This window comes from Brassica oleracea, chromosome C3 (genome assembly GCF_000695525.1).
Source record: "Brassica oleracea var. oleracea cultivar TO1000 chromosome C3, BOL, whole genome shotgun sequence".
NCBI lineage: Eukaryota > Viridiplantae > Streptophyta > Magnoliopsida > Brassicales > Brassicaceae > Brassica > Brassica oleracea.
Genome location: NC_027750.1, coordinates 32926536 through 32948135, shown reverse-complemented (window position 1 = coordinate 32948135; position 21600 = coordinate 32926536). Strand labels below are relative to the sequence as shown.

The window sequence follows — 21600 nt, the reverse complement described above, 5'->3', positions numbered from 1 at the left end:
AGTTCTAATATGATCAGTTTTTTTTTTATGTCTCTCCTTTGTGATTGAAGCTGGCAATTTTGGATTGTAGGACAACAATTGTAGATTGGAGATCCAGGAACATCGGTAATCACTGTCTTTTTTTTTTGTTTATTTTAAAATTACTACGATTCTAATTCATATTATTTTAGTTTGGAGTTTTTTTTTTTGTTAACAGTTTGGAGTTTAAATCTCTGTCACATAAATATTTTATAAAGTGGGCTTTCAAGCAAATATCTTTTTGCCCATACGACGACTAACTATATTTTTTGGTAGGAAAAAAGTTGTTAAGATAAAGACTAATACTACCAAATATATTTTCTCTTGAATCAGTTTTGCGGATCAAAGTTATTAGGGTTCTTTGAATCAGCTTTCCGGGTAAAAGATAGTTGGGTTCGTTTATGGTCTCATAAAGCATCTGACTACTTTATCACAGGTAAAAGGATGATCAAGATTTCAAAGTATTTTCTTATAATTTGTTTTTGATACTTTTAACAATACTATTTCACTCGTTGGTTATAGATCGACACTACAATTACAAAGGAGATAAATCTATACTATTACAAAGAGTCTAATTTGAGAGAATTCTAGCTACCGTCCATAGATTAACCTATGGTTCAGTGACAAAATACGACACTGCTATTCCCTTTCTATGTCAGGTAAAGAAGCATCTCTGTTGCTTTTCAAATCGATAAAGAAGTAAAAGTGATACTGAAATGAGGTTATTTGTTGGTTGAATGATCAGGAGTTGGCATGGTGTGCTAAAGGATGAAGATCAGTGTATTTTTTACACATAATACTCTGCATTCAGTAATCCAGTATGGTGGAAAGCGTTTCCAGAGTTCACCTTTTTTTAATGATGAAGATAAGTTATTGTTTTGTTCAAGTATCTTAAACACTCGATGTTCCTTCTCATCTTGAATGGCAACTTCTTGTCTGAAGGTGTAATGGACAATCTAGGAAGCAGTATAATTTTCCCAACTTGAGTTCCTGTAATAACTCTGGCCTTCACACAAAATTCATACATATCTATAATCTGCAACCTTGTCCCATTCATCAGTCCTCCATCATGATCAATATTTCTCAACAACATCACAGGGCATCCAATCTTCAACCGGAGATTATGATTTGGTAAACCTGATGCTTTGATAGTGTTGAGAAATTCTGGAGTGAGAGCCTGATCATTAACAGATCCTGTATCAGATGGATCAATGCTGTCCGAGCTTAAATAAATTCTTTCATCTCCTGCAATACAGAGAAAAATTTAGTTAATCATAACAAACAACCTACAAAATCTCTCAATTTAACAAATAGAATAATTTAGGTACCTTCAAGTTCATCTAACATATGCTGGTTAATCTGGTTCACATCCTCATTTGTAGGGCATAGAATCGCTCTTTCTTGAAAAAATTTAGGGTCTTTGTTCTGTTGTAGAGTTGTTGCATCTCCATATATTTCTTTGCTTATTGATGCTATTGGATCATCTGAATCTTTAATAAGAAATTCATCTGGAATAGTGATTAGTGCATCACCATCGTTAGGTTCACCAGCTAATCCATCTCCCACATCCAATATCCATTGAGAAAACAGTTCCAATTCTCTTAACTCTTCGGGAGTCATATCAGTGGATAGCAGCCTTATATTCTTTGTTAGTTTGAGCACCTTGCAGTGTTTCCAGAGGTATGATGAATTTAGAGACTCTAAAACTATTTCAGCCCTCGATGCACTGTGAATAACAGGCAATATATCTAAAATCCCCACCAAAAACAACAACTTTTCCTGCAAATGGCTTCTTCTCTGCACTTCTCATAATGTCTGCTAAACTCCTATCCAATGACTCAAAACAGTGTCTACTCATCGTTGGTGCTTCGTCCCAAATGATTAGAGATGCTTCTTTTACCAAATCAGCAGCATCTGTCCCTGGTGTAAGATTGCACAGAGAAAACTCATCAGGATTGATGGGTATACCGAATCTTGAATGTGCAGTTCTTCCTCCTTGTAACAGAAGTGAAGCAATACCACTTGAAGCAACATTCAAAACAATCTCTCCTCTGGATCTAATAGCAGCAGATAATAACCTCCATAGAAACGTTTTTCCTGTTCCACCAAATCCATAGACAAAGAAAACTCCTCCTTTTTTTTCTAAAACAGCATCCATGATCTCTTCATATATCTTCTTTTGCTCGTCCGTTAACTTTAAAAAGTCTGTATCGTGTGCATTTCTTAACACTTGTCGGTCATATCTCAGCTCATCCATTATCAAAACGTTTTGAGAAGCATTAACATCGCGGGAGGGTTTTGGCATTGACTTCCAGTTACATAACGAAGTTCCATTACTTCTCAGAATCTTCTCAATCTCAATAAGGGCACCTTCTTTTTTTTCAGCATCAGTCAGACACAATCCTATTTTTGAAAATAGCAAAACAAATAAGAACAATATATATATATATATATATATATATAAATGTATCAAATGCGAGATATCAATATACCTGCCCTTGAAAAAGTCTTTAATTTCATTTTTATTCTCTTCCTTTGCTTTCTGGTTGTTCACGTTGTTCTCCAATGCTCCTTTTGTTGGCGGCTCAACAGTGATAGTCATCTTGTCCTGACCCTTATTGATATACTTGAATAAGTATTTGATAGACCCCGATTGATTGCACCACTCCACATTAATATGAGCTCTGTACCGAAGAGATAGCTCCTTGTTATAGGGTATCACATATCTGTTGTCGCACTTGAAACCATTTTTATCAACAAAACGATCATTATCCCGTCTCATATAAACTGGGAACCCTTCTTTGTTTATTGTCGTTCTGTCTACATGCGATTTCGGAAACAGCTTAGAAGACTTGCCATTCTCCATACACGGTGAATTTGGATTAACAATTCCACAAGGGCCATGAATCATCGTGTCTTTCACCACTTCATAAAGCGCTGGCTCTTTGGATTTGTCTGGAATCTCTGCTGAAATTATCTTGTCAATGTGGTCAGTCGTAAGGAATTTAGAACTTGGATGCATGAATAACAATATATGAGAATGTGGTAGACCACGCTTTTGGAACTCAACAGTATACATAGCTGCATAATAAGATAAATAAAATTAGGATGTATATATTACTTAAAAGTGTTAAAATGAAACATGCCTGATGTAAAAAAACTTACATGCAACAGTTTTTCCCATGATCTCATTATCGGTTAAATCCTCCATTAGAGAATCTAACTTCATTTTGAATATTCGGCAAGCAATTTCTGGCCTATCCTCTGTCTTCAATTTCCGTTCAGACAAATATCTAGTAACCTCCGGCCATTTTGGATTGCATATAAATGTGATGAAAAGATCTGGAAAACCAAAATGTCTGCAAATGGCCATTGCATCCAGATAGTTATTTTTCATGTACCTTGGTCCTCCTGTAAAGGAAGCTGGCATAATAAATCGCTGTCCTTGCTGACTCATATATGTACTGCCTTGGTTCTCACCCTGCTTGATTGAGTCATAACCTTCAGACCTCAAACATACTTGATTTTGCCTCAAATAACTTAATCTGTTAGTCTCAATGGTAGTGAATGCATCAACCAAAAATTGCTGGAACAATCTTTTTGAATGCAGCAGCGTTTGACACTCTCCATCTCTTTCAAACAGTCGATATGAAAACCACTGTCTCATACTAATGTGATCCCTCTTTAGCTTCTCTGTAGCTGGTGTGGCTCTCTTTTTTATTCCCAGTCTGAAACCATCTTCGCCATAAGTAAAAATGAGCGGATACTGAAGTGCGAGATAAGACGGATGTATCTCACTTATTCTCTTAAGCCAACCAGTTTGTTTCTCTTGCAAAACAATATCACGGTTGTCCATCTCTATATTAAAGTCACCAGGGATCAAACCAGCTACCTCTGACGCAGTTGGAATATCATATGTCCTTCCATATTTTTCACGATTGCTCACAATCCTCATATGGAACTTTTCAGCTCCTGAACTTCCAAAACGTTCCCTTGCAGACCGAAATTGCTTCACATAGGGATTAACATCGTCCAGCATATTTATAATAAGCTCGATAATTTTCTTCCTCAAATTATGCTTTTTTGCATTGTCTGCAGCTTTCTTGTACTTACTGTAAACATAAATTTCCAATTTAATTCACCAAATAAAACCTTTTTATTAAAAGAATTATGTTTCAATAAAGGTATAGGGGTTATACCTCATAACAGAATCTCTATCATCAACCTCTCTTTCATTGTCAACAATGTACAATTGTGAAAACTTTGCAGAATCACCTTCATCTGGTTTCATGCTACCCATCAAGTGCATGTTTTCCCCATGTAGCTGAAACGGTTGAGGTCCATGTCCTTTTGGCATCGAGCGATCAACTTTTCCACCAAGAGAAGTAAAAGCAAAAAGCATATTAATTGATCTTATATTTTCTTGGTAATACTTACTCATGTCATCATCCCCGAACAATAGTCTTTGTATAAGCAAGGGGCTTTCTTTTAAAAGAGGCAACTTAACTTGTCCCTGGCCACAACAAAGAGAGAAAACTGGCTTCTTCTTTGTTCTTTTCTTCCTTTCAAGGCGCTCACCGTACCACAGTTTGGCATTACAATAGTCACACTTGAAAGTAGGATTACCCTCGTCAACATATTCTACACATTATATAGACATGGATGTTCAATATCAGTAATACTAAATTCTTATTAATCATAATATTATAACTCTCACCAATTGTTTTTGTGATAGGCTGTGGATTCGGTGTTTTTTTGGTTTTCCCCTTGCTTTCACAGATCTTTCTAATCCTTGACATCATAGATTCAATGTTTGCTTTCTCTGATACAGCATCTCTATATAAACATTTAACATGATCAGAATTATTTGATAGTTTATCACTTTCTTGACTGCTTAAGTCGTAAAATTGATCATCTCGTCCTTCAGATGGAACTGCAACATATAATTTCAATAAAAAAAAAAGTATAATAATTGTTTGTTCATATAATACATGATTGAGTGGAGATATATACCTTCAGGGAAGCTGTTATCATTTGAAGCATACCCAACCTGTGATGGATATGTTACTTTGGAGTTATTAGTTCCAGTTACAACCGTCTGCATTAGTTTAGGAGTAGACCTGACATCATCTTTTCTTAAAATACTGTTGCGCTGCTTAACACCAGATTTTTACACCTTTTTTCTCTGTGCTATTTGATCATTCACTGGTTTCCATAAGACATATTTATTATTCAATCATTTGCTAAAAGTTGACCAACTAAAAATTAACTGAAAGTAGCAACATATACCTCTCAAATCTGTGTAAAATTTGTTCCTCTTTGAAGGTGGATATTTTGTTGTATTTAGCTGATCTGCATACCAAAAAGTGACAATTCTTTTACATACCAGAAAATTTAATGTCATTATATATACAGAACCAAAAGTATAAATTTTTCATAAACCTTACTTTCGCAGTGTATATATGTTCGATCCGACATATGACCAGCTGCTGACTGATATCCATTTTGAACCTTACTCCCAGAAAAGTTTTGAAGATCTCCTAAGATCCTTCCAAATATTGAGGTCAATGGTATAGTGGTTCTAGATGTGTCCATCTTTGTGTTAACTTTCACAGTTCCAGAATAAGCATTCAGATTTCTCTTTCTTTTATTAGAGACACGCTCCGAAGTAGACACCACTTCGATTCCAGCTTGTGTGATGGTTGCTAAACATCATAAATAATCATATGTTGTTAATATAAATATAATGTGTATCACAAGTTGGATTTAGTAGATCTGATATAACTATTCTTACTAAACACTTTGTTGCAATGATTGATTCTCTTTGTACCAATCGAATTAGATGTATTTGTTTTCTCTGTAAGAAAAAAATAACACAGCTCGAATGATGTTTCAATATGAATATTGACTATCGTTCTTACTTTTGCAGGGAACATCTATTGGAGGAGGGATAGATGTAGAGCGTTTCAGAGACCCGTCCAAATCCTTTTTCATAGGTAAGTTAGTCAAATCCCTTAAGACCCTGCCTGAAGATGATTGAAGTTTAGACATAGCAGTAGGTGTGTGCATCACTGCGTTAGCATTTTCAGAATCATCAATACTGTTGCCTTCCATTGTTATATGTGTTCGAGTGATTTCTTCTTCCATGTTAAATGGAAAAATGAACAATACAAAATAACACGACAGTATTAGGTTAGCTATGGCGTTTTTTTGTTTGTTTAGATTCTGTGTAGATGCTGTTTAGATTTACCATTCAATGGGAAATTACAATATTATCAATATTCAATAATATGCTCGGCAATTCATAGATGTAGGATTATATGTTACGTTCTTCTGTAATCTACATATAACAATATTGAATATAATATAATCTGGAAATCACATATTTGGATTTTACAGTTAGGATGTATGGCTCAACTTCAATATAAAAGAGGATCAGCTATACATGATACGAACACAAAAAGGTATGAAACAAAATCAAACTATACTATTAGAAATTGATTAGGAATGGAACTGATTATGGATAGTTAAGAGATTGGGGAATGAATGCTGATTGAAGATTGCTAAAAACGGCTTCGGCACACTCAAAATCTAAATAATTGTTTTATAATTAACATATTTAAAAATCAAAATTTTTATTCATTTCATAGATTCCAGATAAAACATCAGGGTACAAAAAAGAAATAAAAAAAAACAAATAAAAGAAGCAAAAACATAAGCTGAAATAAAACGCAAAAACCAAAACCTAGAAAACACATGAAAATTCAGAATCAAATCAGCCACTTTCATTAATCTTAAACACATTTGTGCATTGTTTCTTCCTTGAAGTAGTTGAATTCTGGTGCAGGGACTTGGTTCTTTTCCACAAAATATCTTTGAGACCCCAAACTTTCATGGCTTCGATTTTCTCCAGTCCAGAAGAATTGTTGTTTTCATCAAATGAAATGCCAAATCCATAAGATTTACCAACGATTCCCACAATCTCAGGTGGTAACATTGCTTGAATTTCAACCTCTTAAATATAGTTACACTAATTTTATTACCAGATAGTAAAAAATAAATATTCATATTAGGTAGCTTCTTGAAAAAGTAATATATCACCTTCTCCAATAAGCCTTTCATGACTTTTGGTGCCGAAATTTTCACAATAGATGCTGCAACAGAGTCTAGAAGAGTGAATTTTGACTCACCAGTCTGATCCTGCACAAGCAAATCTAACTTGCACCTGGATATAAAGGATCAGCAGAATATTAATATAATGACAATACGTTATAATTAATTATATGTTATGTAAGGTTTAAAATAAAAATATAACCTGGGTGTAACCATTGTAACATTACGCTGACAAAATTCACACCACCAGCTTGGCACCTCTGGTTCAGCAAATAATATAGTTGGTTTGATAACCTTATTTTGGCAAACAACACAAGCATAATAATACCATCCATTAATGGTATCAACAGCATAAACCGAACAAATAACTCTATAATTTCCACCCTACAAACAACACAAAATAAGGTTATAAAATTGATAATAAATAATAAATGATATTTTTATAATTAAACAAACCTTATCACAGTATTTCATCTCTTGAATGGTTCTGAAAGGATATTGCGACCATTTCTGGCGCTTCTCATGGATCACAATCTTCTCATTGATATGTTGAGACATTTCAAGGGTGTTAGCATCACCATGAAACCTAAAAGAAAATACAGCAACAATCAAATTGTGTAATGCAGTAAATACTGAATTTTATAATATGATTAACTCACTTTTGTTTACTGCTTTAGCTTCTTTGATATCAGGATTGATCAACACCAATGAAGAATCAAATGCATTGGTTACTTTCCACTCTCCTGAAAGTCATATAAAACAGATATAAAAACGTTTTAACAAAGAGCTAACCACACGTCAAATATAGGAACGTAAAAAAAAAATCAATAATATCATTATACCTTGGTAGTTAAAGGCTCTAGCAAATCTGATTAAACATATATCTCCACTGTTGGATTGTTTGACTTTTTGGGAAAATATCTCAGCTGATTTACCGGTAATGCAACATTGGATGCGTTGGTTTCTAAAATTTTAGTTTAATAAAATAAATTAGATTTAACAATAATAGTTAACATACTGTTTAAACTAAAGTAACTAAACTTAATTGATATCTCTTAGATTAAACTCCACTTTGGTCACTTCTTTCTTTTCAAATTTAACAATATTTTGACCACGGAAGTCTAAGACTTCGCCAATCACATCTGTTATGTAAAAAGGTTTGTTATTTTGCAGTTCATATAAATGAACAAAATTCAAAAAATCAAGTGCGACAACAAAATATAACTTACCAATAAGAAAACGCTCATCACAGGAACCATTTTTAATGTTTTCAAAATCATGTAGATGGATGAACATATTGTTGCATGTGAGATTACCATCGGTTATTGAAGTTTGCTCCATGAACTCCATTTTGTAAACATGGTTGGTGGGTCGGTTAAGACCAGATGCTGGACGTAATGTAAAGTTAGTAATAACTTTCCATTCTCCAACACCACATTGTCTCTCGACTCGTTGAAGTAGTTCTTGTTTGCAACTGGCATGGATTTTGACACCCTAAAACATGTAACCAAAAAATCAAATTTAATAATTAATATAGCAAAAACAACAATATAGATAATAGAGAGACTATATTTTCTCACATTTATGTCTGTTAACACCATCTCAAGAGAAGGACCAAATTGGTGACAACTTGAAATCCACGTATGAAGCAATTTCACCAAAATACTCCATGCAAATTTGATGGGAGAAACATCACTTAAACTGTTGATGTTGAAAATGGTATCCATAAGAGTATTTCACATTAGAAATCTCAGATATTTTGAATGGCTACATTTTGTTGTGTTTTGAGGTGATATTTATATAGCTGAATAAGAAGCTAAGTTAATAGAATCGTAACCATATTAAATTAGTTAACAGTTTGGAATATTCTAGGGATATTAAACATTCTGAGTTCTGTTTAAGTTACAACTAAAATATATTATTCTAGAAAATCGTTTATAAAGTTGTTTAACTGTCTTTAGATATGATATTTTAAAAACAGTTTGGATTAGATACCACTCCACCTCCATATATTATCCTAGTTTATCGTTGTAAAGTTGTTAAGTTTAGATAATATATTTTAATTTAGTTTGGATTTTATACCAATGTTCCTTAGATATGGTGTACAATACGAAACGTTTTAAACATATAACAATATAGAGAATGTTATCTATTTAAACATTTGTGACTAAGTGAAATATATATATTTAAAAAAAAAAAAGAATAGATCAAAAAAATAGTTGCATTGACGATTTGGTGTAAACTTGAAATCTACGTATGAAGCACTTTCACCAAAATACTCCATGCAAATTTGATGGGAGAAACATCACTTAAACTGCTGATGTTAAAAATGGTATCCATAAGAGTATTTCACGTTAGAAATCTCAGATATTTTGAATGGTTACATTTTGTTGTGTTTTGAGGTGATATTTATTTAGCTGAATAAGAAGCTAAATTAATAGAATCGTAACCATATTAAATTAGTTAACAGTTTGGAATATTCTAGGGATATTAAACATTCTGAGTTCTATTTAAGTTACAACTAAAATATATTATTCTAGAAAATCGTTTATAAAGTTGTTTAACCGTCTTTAGATATGATATTTCAATTAGTTTGGATTAGATACCACTCCACCTCCACATATTATCTTAGTTTATCGTTGTAAAGTTGTTAAGTTTAGATAATATATTTTAATTTAGGTTGGATTTTATACCAATGTTCCTTAGATATGGTGTACAATACGAAACGTTTTAAACATATAACAATATAGAGATTGTTATCTATTTTAACATTTGTGACTAAGTGAAATATATATGTTTTAAAAAAAAAGAATAGATCAAAAAAATAGTTGCATTGACGATTTGGTGTGTATGTGTGAAGATATGTTAACAATCTCATAAATATATAATCCATATTATTATTACTTTGAGAAAAACGGCTGCTGTTTTACTTTAATAGATATATGCTTGCATCATTTATAATTTAGCTGTTTAATATTAAAATATTATTATTTAAAAATTGAATGTGGGAAATTATTTAGGATTTGTTTCTACTACCATGGTCACATGAAAGTTAAAAACATATTTCTAAGCATATTTTAAAAAAAAAATTAAACCAACTAATGGTAAAGCCATGATCATATAATATAAAATTTATTTTTATAAAAAAGAGAACAAATTAAAAGTTTATGATTCAAAAGATCACAATTATTTCTAAAATGATGAAAAAAATAAACAAAGCAACATTTATAAGGTGTTGATTCAAAAGATCACACTTATTTTTCTAAACTAAAAAAACCACAAAGGAAATTGAACTTAATTCTTGATCTTCATCTCCTCAATTGATTATTTCTCGATCTTGATATTTTTTGTGCGTTGCCTTTTCGATGTCGAGGTGAGTTCAGGAACATCATCTTTCATAGCTTGGGATCGCTTAGAAGTTGGTGTTTTTAAAGTCACATAACTTTCCTCACCGTCAGTCAGGAGAGATATCTAAGAAAAATCATAAGTATAGTTATTTAAGAATTGATAAGCAATCAATCATATAGGTTACTAATTTAATAAAGAAAATAAAATACCTCATCCACAGGGAGGGTGGTATCAAGCGCAGACTTAGTCTCTGACTGTGAATCAACCATTAGCATATTGCTGATAGACCAAACCTTTGCAACTCTGTAACTCTTAGATCCATAAGCAACATTGTTCTTTTCAATGATAACACCAAACTTATATGTCTTTCCGATAACATCTCTAAGTGACTGGGGCAACAGCTCTGGATCTTCAATCTAGAGAAACAATCACGAAATTAGTGCTGTCAAATATGAGAAAAGCATAAATATACAACACAATTATGAGTTCGAATTTACCTCGATCAATGATCCTTTTAGGATTTTTTCAGCACTTTCTGCTATAATTCCATTTGCAATGGAATCAAGAAGCATGAATTTGGTGGTTCCTGAAATTTGCAAGACGCTTGAATTTTGTTTCCCTAAAATAATGAAAAACAGAGTTTTATTACGTAAAACTGTTTTATCATAATTTGTTAACAAACTGGAATATTATATATTCTTCTATCAAAAGCAGATCAAAATCATTTACCTTCTTGTCAGCAAAAATGATTTCCATGGTTTCACCGTATTCACTGTGTTGTTTCCAGGTATGAAGGACCTTGACTTGGACCCACCATTCAAGCTTGTACGGCCTGATATCGTACAAGTAAGAGAGCTTTGGTGTAGCGTTCATTTTCATAAGGTTTGTTGTTTAGCACGGTGTAAGGTTGGTTATGGCCAGTATTAGTTTATATAGGAAAGGAGTGGAAACATCCACGCCTTGGGAATTAGGGTTTGTTATAATACGAAATATATTATCATTTGATTCCGCCAATATGTTGAAATTTTGTTCGGAGAATATACTTTCAGAATATAAACTTGGTTGTTATTGTGGCCCATGAATCCCATGAATCGTGTAACATAAATTAATATCTTTATTATCATTAATAATAAATATGCCGTGGCAGTCTACTGTAAATACTTATAAAGTCCAAGGGGATGTCAAAAAAGAGCTGCTGTTTTAATCGTATTGATTTTTCTTTGGGTCAAAAACTGACACTTATCATGTTATCATTTGCTGAAGATATTTTTGATTTGGGCTTTATTTTCGGTTTGGACTTGAGTTTTCTTTTTATAAAATTTTGTCAGACTTTGAAAGTATATATTTAGGCCCATGAGAATAGATTTAGCGTCTTCTTGCGTTTGTCCTTCTTAGCCTCAGTCGACGAAAATTTGCAGAGATTAAAGACGACGATCGCCTCTCCGTAACGTCTCAACCTACTGATTGAAGGTGCGATGTATGAAGATGAATTAGAGCTAGGATTATGATCACTGAGGTTTACGAGAGGATTGCTGAGGACAAGGATTGTGATTTAAGTAACAAAATATTTTAATTGAAAGATCCCTAACAAAAGTCAATGTACATTGTGCATGCTCCACACAGAGTCTAATAACAGAGTTAAGTGTTATAATGATTCATTTTGTCTACGGTTAACTGTCTTTAACATCGAATGGTCTTCCTTGAATTTATGTCTTAGGTGAGGTGATGTATGGAGAGAAGTCATAAATCCAATGGAAGCTCATAGTTCTTGGAACTTTGGATGACGAACACGAGGAATCTTATTCCTTGGAAACATACTGGTTTGATGAAAAACAACTGGTGTTTGATTAAGTGAGTTTTGTTGTGGTGAAGACAATCAAACCCTTCACACTGGTTTTGGTCATCTCTACAATGACATACTCTCAATCAATACTATCAAGCACCATTTTAGGCCACCATTGCTATCTGCTTCAGCGACCATACAAAGTTAGTTCAAACAAAGCCACCGTTAACCCAATACTAATGGTGTTGTTCAGGTTCGGTAGCAACCAACAGCTTATTAGTATAGATTTACTGGCACTATGACTTTTTCCAAAAAACAACTGATATGGTTGCTGTTGTTATTTCGTTGTCGTCATTATATGAAGACTTTTGTTTTTACCTTTTACTCAATTAAGCCTCCCTCATATTAAAGGTCACCGTGACAATGTTAATAGCTGAAATTTCATATTAAAGGTCACCGTGACAATGTTAATAGCTGAAATTCCTCTAACCTCTGTCCCGTTTTTTTTGTTTTTTTGAACAACCTCGAACCTCTCTCCCGTAGTTTCTTTAATGTATGGTGTCCTCTGTGGTATTTGCGCTTCGTTTTGTAACACATTTCTGTTCTTAGTCTACAAGATATTTGCCTATCACCAATAATAAATCTCGGGTGTTCACTTGGCTGTAAGCAGATGTATAACAATTCTTGACTCGATAAAGAAGTGAAGAATGAGCCTTCTGATCCCATCACCGTTACTTTTCATAAATTATTCAAACCTTGACCAACTGGAATGCTACTTACATTTAGGCCATGTTTGTTTCTCCATCCGGATGAGCCATTTGGATGAAGATGAGAGTTTTGTTTGTTTAGGTACTAAAAGTGCACCTCATCCAGATGGATCATCCGAATGACTTTCAGAAATTTAGGCTTAATTTTAAAGTCCATCCACCTGAACCAATTTGGATCATTTGAATGGAGATGGTTTATTCAAAATGGTATAATGCCTATTATGCCCTTAATGTAATTCACAAATTACAAACATAAACATAATATCATTTTGTCACACACGAAAACTAACAAAACCACAAAACGCTTTTTCCCGCGAAAACCTAAAAACTAATTTTTCATGTCAAAATCCCAAAACGCATTTTCCCGCCAAAATTGGAAAAATGTGTTTTTACGCTAAATTTGCAAAAACGTGTTTTCATGCGAAAATCACAAAAACATGTTTTCACGCCAAAACCCCAAAACGCATTTTCCGCTAAAACAAAAACACGTTTTCCCGCTAAAATCGCAAAAACGTGTTTTCCCGCCATAACCTGTTTTCCCGCCATAACGTATTTTCCCGCAAAAATTGCAAAAACGCGTTTTCACGCCAAAACCCCAAAAACGTGTTTTTCCGCAAAAATCGCAACAACAAAAACACGTTTTCCCGCCAAAATCGCAAAAACGTGTTCTCCCGCGATAACCTGTTTTCCCGCCATAACCTGTTTTCCCGCCATAACGTATTTTCCCGCAAAAATTGCAAAAATGTGTTTTCACGCCAAAACCCCAAAAACGTGTTTTTCCGCAAAAATCGCAAAAAGCGCTTTCCTGTCAAAATTGCAAAATATCGTTTTTCTGTCAAAATGAAAAATCTTCTTTTCTCGCCAAAACCGAAATTTTTCGTTTACCTGCAAAAAAAAACGTGTTTTCCCACCAAAACCGAAAATCTCATTTTCCCGCAAAAACTGCAAAATGTGTTTTCCCAACAAAATCGCAAAATTTCGTTTTCCGGCCAAAATCGAAAAATTTCATTTTCCCGCCAAAACTGCAAAAACGTGTTTTCCCCTCAAAATCGCAAAATCTCGTTTTCCGGCCAAAATCAAAAAAACTCGTTTTTCTGCCAAAACCGAAAATCTCGTTTTCCCGCCAAAACCAAAAATCTCGTTTTCCCGCCAAAACCGCAAAAACGCGTTTTACCGCCAAAATTGCAAAATCTTGTTTTCTGGCAAAAATCGAAAAAACCCGTTTTTTCCGCCAAAACCAAAAATCTCGTTTTCCCGCCAAAACCGCAAAAACGCGTTTTACCGCCAAAATTGCAAAATCTTGTTTTCTGGCAAAAATCGAAAAAACCCGTTTTTTCCGCCAAAACCAAAAATCTCGTTTTCCCGCCAAAACCGCAAAAACGCGTTTTACAGCCAAAATCACAAAATCTTGTTTTTCGGCCAAAATCGAAAAAACCCGTTTTTCCGCCAAAACCGAAAATCTCATTTTCCCGCCAAAACGCTTTTTCCCGCCTAAATCGTAAATCTCGTTTTCTGGCCAAAATCGAAAAGTGCGTTTTTCCGCTAAAAACAAAAATTCTTGTTTTCCCCCCCAAAAACCGCAAAAAACTCGTTAATTTTGAAATAATCCTAATGTAAATATATTAGATTAAATAATTAAATATAATATAGTTAAAATTAATATCAAATATATGATTAAATCAACACAATGGTGTTTTGGTAATTTGTTTACTAAACTCATTTAGATGGAAATGAAAAAAAAAAAAACATAAGATTCATTTAGATGATTCATCTAGTTGAGTTATTTGGATGGACAAACAAACAGTCACAAAAATCTGAATGGATCATCTGAATAGATCATACAAATGAATCATCTAGATGGAGATGACAAATGGTGAAACAAACAGCCCCTTAGTGACTCTAATCAAAGTTTTGTTGAATGATTTCGTAAGAACATAAATTACGACTTATGTTTGCTATATCAACAAGTTGTGGAATAAATGCATGATTCATTTTAAAGGCAAACAGACATGGTGTTCAAAAATAGTTAAACAATTCCTCAACCTATTACTAACCAAAGCAAAGCAAAACAGGGCCTTATGTAAGCACGGAGGCACGAAAAAATTAATAATATTATCAACAACACACATAAGATCTAACATTACACAACCGTTTCCTGTAAGAATTATCATAGTCTATATCGACGGAAATGTTGATGGCTTTAAGAAAATAATAAAAATGACATAACTAAAACTTAAAAGCAAATATAAACATATGGTGCAAACATGTCAACCTTCGCTTCTGGCTTCACCGGAGATGAGACTCTGCAACCAGACCGGATCACCAAAAGAGATGTAGGATTAAGTGTGGTGATAGAGGATGACACTTTCTTCCACCGAAGAAGCTAAATTTTTCTAGGGAGCTGTGACATAATTAATGAACCAAGAACCCAGCTTTGGCAGGAGAATGGTGATATTAGAAATAGATCATACAGTTCTGTGAAACACTCTTGATGAAACAAAGTTTCTCTATCTTCGATGGAAGAAGACTCAAGGATAATATTCGTCTGGTGCATATTACTCATGGATTCCACTGCCAGGATCTCAAATCTGCAACATGCTCGAAGCGTGAAGAGGGGAAGGCGCATAATTGTTAAACTGGAATATAAAGCTAGCATGTTTTTTTATTGTTTTGTTCCATATAATTATGTAATTGTATATGCGCTACGATGTTATGGTTGTTACTTTACTATGTGGAAACTGAGAATGCGGTATTTGATTAGATAGGAATTATATAAATTGTTCGCTGAAAAGATACATGAACCAATGTAATATTTTATTAATTTATAACACTATAAATCTGTAAAGTATTTTCAAATAGCATGAGCAAAATTTCCAACAAATCTATACTATTAAAAGAGAAGGAAGAAGTTTTAAAAAATCTACTTATGAAAGGTTGTTGGACCCTTTCATTAACTAGTAATATATTTGGTCTTACCATAATATTTGACTAACAAGATGTAAGTTAAAATTTCTTTAACAATAATTTATTACACCACATCTTTTTGAACATGACAAAGTTACAACAAATAAAATTTTATTTATTAGACCATATCACACGACAATGATATACACAATATAGTTTTTATACTTTACTATACTCTTTTCTAAACAAACAATATAGTTTATATACTTTATTACACTCTTTTCTAAACATCTATATAGTTCCAAATATATACAAAATTAAATTTAATACAAACACTTTAACAAACCATATGTAAAAAAAAAACTATATATTTTACGTTAAATTATTTTTTATAGTTTAAAATAAAATTTGTTATTTAATATCAGATTAAAAATTATTTAAAAAAATTACAAATCTATACTACTAAATTAGCTAAAATCAACCAAGTAAATCTTAAGTCTCGCAAGTTCAACAAATGTAACTCTTATAAAATACACACAAAATATAATGTGAGAGAGTAGATATGGGCATACCCTGGTTTGGTACGGATCGGTTCCTTTCGGTCTAAGTTTTCCGGATCCTAAACATTTAGGTATTTAAAATTTTCTGGTTAGGATTCGGGTCGATATCTTTGGGATCAAGGTCCATAATTCAAATACCTACAAAATACCTATAACTTTTGGGTACGTAATGGTCCAAATTGGTTTGGGGTTTTTAGGACTCAAAAAATATTCGAAGTACCCAAAAATTAAAAAATACTGAAACCCAAAAAATATCTGAAAACACAAATAAATACCTGAAAAATATTTAAATTCCCAAAAAAACCCAAAGTTTATGATAAATATGACATGAGGAACCTAAAATACCTAAAAAAATTTATTCATACCCAAAATATTTTTTAAAATTTGAATTTTACCCGAAACTATAATCGGAAATCTGGATCCGAAACTTAAATAATATTCATAATACTGAAAACACATTCAAAATAGCAAATACATATCTGAAAAACTCAAATATACCTAATATACATAAAACATTTAATATACTTTGAATACCCAACTGGGTCTCGGATAGGACCCGTAATCGAACAGAGACCGCAAGTCGACGAAAAAATCAAATATGTACTTTGCCCTAGATCCAAACCCAAACCACAACTATATTTCTTGGTTGATTTTGGATTGGTTTTTCGGATCCAGCAAAATATCTAAGACTATAAAAAGTTATATAAGAGTGTACATACAAAATCTTATATAAACAAATTCACAAATTATATAATTTTAAATGAGTTCACTTCTTCGATATAATGACTTTGTAACAGAATAATGTAAGCCAATTCTAAAATACTGATTCACAAATTTTGTTTATAATCCAAAGAAAAATAATTTAGTAATTTTGTTATAAAGCAAAGTTCAACAAATGCTAAAATAATTTACAAAACATAATTAGTAAAACACTAAAAATTAAATAAAAATTCATTATAGATTGAAAATATAATATAAACTGAAACAAACATATATTATAAAACATAATTTGTTGTTAAATAATATATATTAAATTATTATTTGTGAAATTATTGAAACTATTTATATATTACTTTGAAATATAAATTATATAATTTTATCACATTATATTATAATTTCAATTGATTTAGCTTGGAGGTGGATTAATTTATTATCATGAGAAAAATTAAATATTGTAATAGCATTAAAACTGCACTCTTAGAAATTAAAAATCTCAGTTATTCTTATTTCAGATTTTCTTCAATTATATCAAAGTGAAATAGAAATAGAAAAAGAAGGGCTATAAATCATTACATTTATCTTACCTTTTTAATTTCATAATTTGTATTCTTTAACCAAAAAAATATTAGTGGTCCTTTCAACTCAAACCAAAAAAATTTAATAAAATTGACAACATGATTTAAGAATAAAAATATTATATCTATTATGTCAATTTGAAATAAATTTCCAAAAAGTTTATAAAACTAAAATATATTTTAATATAAAATAGTTTTACTGTGAACTATGCTTTTAAGGATAGCATAAAAAATTGGGAATACAATTTTTAAAAAGGGTTAGCTGTTAAGTGAATACCACAACTGTAATACTTTTATTCAGTTTCTAGCATAAGCATTTTTATTATACAATTCTACTTTTTATTCAGTTTCCCTTACTTCTTTTACTACTTATTTCCCTAATGATCTATTGATCTGTAGTCAATTGCTCTACCACCGAGCTATGGACCTTGCTGTTTAACCATCTACATCTCATTAACTATCGACTTCGAATATAATCACACGTCTATATTTCTTCTCAACGTGTGGCTCTACTCTATGTATAGATAATATGTACAGTATAAAATCTACATAATCCAGATGATGAAAAAAAGAACAAAAGTGGATATTAAGAAGATGTATGATATCCAAACCAAGAACAAATAGAGTTTTTTATTTCTTGGCGTGGAAGTTTGATTGTGTTATTCCATATTAGAGACTTGCGCGAACATAGTTGTAGTTGGATTATGAAAAACATAGTTTACCTGGGTTGAAGGATGCTGCCATGGGTCGAAGGTTGACATGCTGGCATCTTTGTGATCTCGAGAAGAGAGTGACGAACAATGAGATAGACTGCGAGAGAGAAAGAGCGAGGGATAGAGAGCAAGACTGTTTCAAAAGCGTATATATATAGACGAGCAACGTGGCATCATACCCTTTTTTCTTTGTTGATAAATGAATCTAGAGCTTGATCCGTTCATCCGCACGGGTATTTGTTTTAATAAAATCGATATATGAAATTTCTTACGACATAAAAACATAATGTTTGCACAAATGTCGTTCATATGGACGGTTGTTCGATTTGTAATATATAACACTTATGATAAATTGATAGTTTATGATAAATTGATAGTTTTTAATTGTGAGTAATTTGTTAGTTTCTCATATTATGGTGGAATATTAAACTAATAAACTGATATGTTATAACTTATTCGTCAAATAATATCTATAACTACATTAACTATATATTTTTTATTTAGTAATTAATACACCAATTAGTATGTTTATGTATATTAATAAAATTGATAACTAAATCTTGTTATATACATCTTAAATATAATGTTTAATATTTAAAGAATTTGAATATGTATATGTATAAAACGTTTGATTCATGATTGTATGAATTAATATATGATCTAATATATAATAGCATAGAAAATATATAACATAAAGTAATTTAATTTTTGGTTCAAATATTATTTTAATGGATTATGGCTTGTAAATTAGGTAGTAGTAAAACAATAATAGATATAAGTAATATATCTATTAATTATTTGATTTTGAGTAGCTTAAAATGTAGCTAGAATTAACGTCCGATATTGATATGGTATCTGCATAATTATGATGAATTAAGTAAAAAATGAAATATAACACATGATCAAATGTTAGATTTAAAGTTGCTCTTTTTAACTAAATGGGATTATCATACATATTAGAAATATTATGTAAAGTTAATATAAATTTTCATATTCCAAAATTGAAAAGAGCAAATATTCGGTTAGTAATTTTTACAATTGTGATTTAATAAAATATAGATATTTGTTACAATAAATGGTTTGGTTCGATAAAAATGTTGGATTGAAATCAAATTTTATCTATTTATTAGAGAAAACAAATGAAAGAATGATTATTTTGAGCTTGTATAAATAGTAAACATGCAAACAAAAAAACACAAATCAATTTAATTGAATTTGTTATTCAAATCGAACTAATCCATAAATAATCAATTGTGTGAATTTGATTCTTAATTAGACGAAATCAGTTTAATTTTATGATTTGTTTATTGTGACAAATATGGATATGTGTAACTATACGTCAGTGTAAAATATATTTATATAAATTCAAAACTAAACTAAATCGTTAATTAATTTTCTTGTAAACCAAAATTTAAAGAAAATATAAAAAACTTAAAATTTGAAATCAAAATACCAAAACTACTCAGAACAATGAAAACATGAGAACAATCAATAAATTTTTTAGAAAAAGATAAAAAGGAAGAGAAGGAAGAAAATGCAGACAAATGAAGAGAAAAGTTTGTTTATTTGAGAACCTAGTTAAGATATTTTTGCAAATGTGTCAATTTATGATTGGTATAATTTATGTTTTAAAATTTAATTAATAAGGAAATATCTTACACTATTAAAAGAAGAATTTGAAGCTCTCTTAAGCTGTCCACGTCAGCGAAAAAATTCGCAACCAATCATTTGTCCATGTCATCATTGATGTTAAGTTGTTGGGCCACGAATTTGTGATACGTAATAGGCCATTTAACTTTAATGACCCATTTGTTTTGCCATCTTCTTACTCCAATCTAATTTTGTTACGACGTCTACAGAAGACCTTTCAGAACTCACTGTCTTCCTATCTCCTCCGTATAACGCCTGCGACGGCTATAATGACGAATTAAAGCTACTTAATTACTCCTTCAGACAAATCGGCGTCTAATTCTCCACATCCCTCCTCTTACTCAATCATAACGATGCCTCCTAAAGCCAAAAATCTATTGCTCAGATCCTCAAATCCATTCCTAACTTTATGGCAAATCAAACGGCAGTCACCACCACCCAAGTTCATTCTCCACTTTTCTTCAGTAAGATTTCATCAGGACCTGGAGATTTCCAGTTGCTTTTTAAGCTAATCTATTTCTAGAAAAGCTGACAATAATTCCAAAGGAGACATTCTTCTCGGCCTTGAGATGCTGATGATTGATGAAGAGGTACGTGTCCATATTTCAATATTATGCTTCCGATTTCATACACGTCTCTGATGTTTTCTAACAGAGAGAGAATATGTTAACAAGATTCTATCCTGGAACTCAACACCTAAGAATTTTTAACGTTAAGAGATAATTTTTAAGATTAGTTAAATAAGTGACCATCTGTGAATATGTTAATAGTTCTCAATATCCTTTTATGTAGTAACTAAATACAAAATTGTTCATATTGAAATCTACTACATATTTCACATGTTTATAACAAATAATTATTTACAAAATAATAAATACCAAAAATTTTAATATTGAAAATAAATTATGGCTTCAAAACTTACAGAATTGCTGAATCATTTTATTGGTTATCAAAATTTACAGATTTAAGTATTTAACATTATTACACATTTATAAAATTATATATTTATATGAAATAAAAGTTATTTACCTATACTTCAAAAAATAATTCAAAATCAATCAGGCGATATATAAGAAAATATATAATACACATAAGATGATAGAATTTTATTTTATTTTATTAAATGTATAGTATTTTAAATTTTAAGAAAGATTTAAACATGGTTACGAAAAGATTAATAGAGACATGTAATATGTTAACATAAATTAATGATATTTCAAAAAAAAAAATATATCAAAACAAATAAATGATATAATATTAAAAAAATAAACTTAATTTTTTTTTTAAATCTAAAGTTTAATGTTTATATTTTTGTAATGAGATAACTTTGGTGGGTTTCCGCTTATTTATTTACTCTCCTGCTTATCACCTCTCCCTGTCCTTTTCAAGCGCCAGAAAGAGAGTTTCACAATCAAACAAAACAGCGGTTAGGTGAGGAGGAACAAGGAG

General features: G+C 31.5%; 1 long non-coding RNA gene and 1 pseudogene across 1 annotated transcript; one reads left to right on the top strand and one right to left on the bottom strand.

Annotated features, from left to right (window-relative positions):
• Nucleotides 1-919: 919 nt before the first annotated feature.
• Nucleotides 920-5122, bottom strand: LOC106330418 (annotated as a pseudogene).
• Nucleotides 5123-5969: 847 nt separating this feature from the next.
• Nucleotides 5970-7891, top strand: LOC106334285. Its single transcript, XR_001268577.1, has 3 exons — nucleotides 5970-6014; nucleotides 6418-6482; nucleotides 7824-7891. It is a non-coding gene; the product is annotated as an uncharacterized LOC106334285 (long non-coding RNA).
• The last annotated feature ends 13709 nt before the right edge of the window (nucleotides 7892-21600 follow it).